We start from the raw sequence: 2,433 nt of genomic DNA, 5'->3' as shown, positions 1-2,433 counted from the left end.
ATGGCGGTGCAGGCTCGAAGGGCCGAATGGCCTACTCCTGCACCTATTTTCTATGTTTCTATGTAATCTCACCTCCACAGATGCTGCCCAACCCATTGTGTTCCTCCAGCCATTTGGTTTTATTTTGCTCCACAACTTCAGTCACTTGCACCGTGAACTTTTATTTCATTTATTTGAGATTCACATTCTATGTCTGCAAAACGACCCAGTTGATGTGCTGAGGGCTGCAAATTTATCATCACACACTGGTGAAAGGTCGAGATGCTACCTGGCCGGCTGAGTCCGTGTCGCATAGGAATATTTCATCTGTCTTTAACTAAAAATGTCAGGGGAGAGCGCGGACGCAGTCCCCCACTACCACAAATTCCGCAGTCGAGTATCCCGCATTTGGGGACATCGCAGGCGTCAGCACACCCGGAGTGCAATGGGATAGCCTCGTCCTGGAACCTCGGCCTTCCGGATCACCGACGGTTCCCTGCCAGGTAAGTATGCTCACAACCCCCTATCACACCCAACCAAACCCAAATATCCCTCCTTAACATCAACACGAGCCACAATTTAAAAACTTACACTGTTTTCACAAGAGGCAAACGTACGAGAAATAAATGTAGCTCCACATTTTACTTTTCCATTTTGTTAGAAACGAATGCTGCTTTTCAGCATTTCATATTTTCTGTTTCTCTCTGCTATTTACATATCTTCCCTAAAAGGAAGAAAGCTCTCTGACCGCTGACATATTGATGCAATTAGCAAGAAAGCGCGGCACGGCAGCAGCTTATATTTCGCTAGGAGTTTGAGGAGACTTGGTATGACATCAAAGACGCTTTCAAGTTTCTACATCGGTATCGTGGGGAACATTGTCTGGAGGGGCCGCCGCATACGACAGGGAAAAAAGCTGCAGGAAGTCGTAAACTCAGCCAGCTCCAACATGGGGACTAACCTCCCAGCATCGAGGACATCTTCAAAAGGCGGCACCCATTACTGAGGACCCTCACCGTGCGGGACATGTTCGCTTCTCATTACTACCATCGGCGAAGAGGAACAGAAGCCCGAAGACGTACACTCAACATCTTAGGAACAGCTCTCCCCCTCCCCCCGTCCGCCGGAAGATTTCGGAAGGGACAATGAACCCAAGAATACTACCTCACTATTTTGTTCTCTTTTTAACTACTTACTTAATTTATAACTTACTGCAATCTATAGTTTATTTTGTGTATTTCACTGGACTGCACTTTCCACATTAGTCAGTGATTCTCCTACCTGCAGTTCCGAAGCTTCCCACTAGGTGACACCGCGGCCCAGCTTTTCATTCGCCCACTGCGGGCGTGTGGCTGGAATCCCGCTCTGCGGTCTCAGTATTTACAGCCCAACCTCGTTTGGACAGGACCCCAGACTCGCACTGTGAGCATGCATTGAAAACTGAGGCTCTCTGGTGCTCAGCGGTGTCTTGGAGTGTTTCAGGGTACTGAGTGTTCATTGTGGGAACGGGGCATTTGCTGTCATGTCACCGAGAAGGGAGAATTAAGGATCTCCCAACAGGAACAGTAACCGTAAAATCACAGAGTTAATATCCCGATATGATTTGATCCGTCTAAAGCTTAAATTGCTGGTGCGTGGCCAAGCGGATAAGGCGTTCGTCTAGTGATTTGAAGGTCGCTAGTTCGAGCCTTGGCTGAGGTAGCGTGTGTGCACTTAACCACACATTGCTCAGGTGACACCGGTGCGAAGCTGTATGGGTCCTAATGCCCTTCCCTTGGACAACGTTGGTTTTCCATACAACCCTTGCCCAGGCCTGCGCCCTGGAAACCTTCCAAGGCACAAATCCATGCTCTCATGAGACTAACAGATGCCTATATATATATAGCTTAAATCAGGATAAAGAAAAGGCCTAGGGTTCATTTCAAAACTTTGGAATTAGCCAAGGAAAAGGGGGGATGGGGCCTACCTTTTCTTAGAGATTATTATTTTGCAGCACAGTTGAGAGCCGTGATATGCTGGTGCAACCCATCATATGACACTCAATGGAAAAACATTGAGGAGAGGATACTTTCCATCCCAATTCAGCAATTTTGGCTGATAACAACCTACAAAGTTCCATAAATAATATTGACAACCCATGAGTGAAATGGACTCTTAAAATATGGAAAACTATTATAAAATAATATAAACTAGAGAGAGACATTGCAATTCTTAAATGGTGTGCATATGACTCGGATTTTACGCCGAATAAACTGGATGCTAGATTTAAGGACTGGACAGCTAAAGGAATAACAGCTATTTGCAATATAATGAAAGAAGGAACACAGTTCAGTTTTGAAATGCTCAAAGAGAAACACTTGTTAGAAAAGCAATACTTTTACCGGTATTTACAGATGTGACAGTATGTTAATAAGATGGTTAAAAAGGTAACCAAGACACGTACATGTCTGGTAG

General features: G+C 45.5%; 1 non-coding gene across 1 annotated transcript; it reads right to left on the bottom strand.

Moving 5' to 3' along the window:
* Positions 1–326: 326 nt before the first annotated feature.
* LOC134347380 (U1 spliceosomal RNA) lies at positions 327–490 on the bottom strand. Its single transcript, XR_010018136.1, has one exon. It is a non-coding gene; the product is annotated as a U1 spliceosomal RNA (small nuclear RNA).
* Between the last annotated feature and the right edge of the window lie 1,943 nt (positions 491–2,433).

Source organism: Mobula hypostoma, chromosome 5 (genome assembly GCF_963921235.1).
Source record: "Mobula hypostoma chromosome 5, sMobHyp1.1, whole genome shotgun sequence".
In the NCBI taxonomy this organism is placed as follows: domain Eukaryota; kingdom Metazoa; phylum Chordata; class Chondrichthyes; order Myliobatiformes; family Myliobatidae; genus Mobula; species Mobula hypostoma.
Note: the sequence above shows the minus strand (reverse complement) of the source record. Positions and strands in the feature narration are given on the sequence as shown.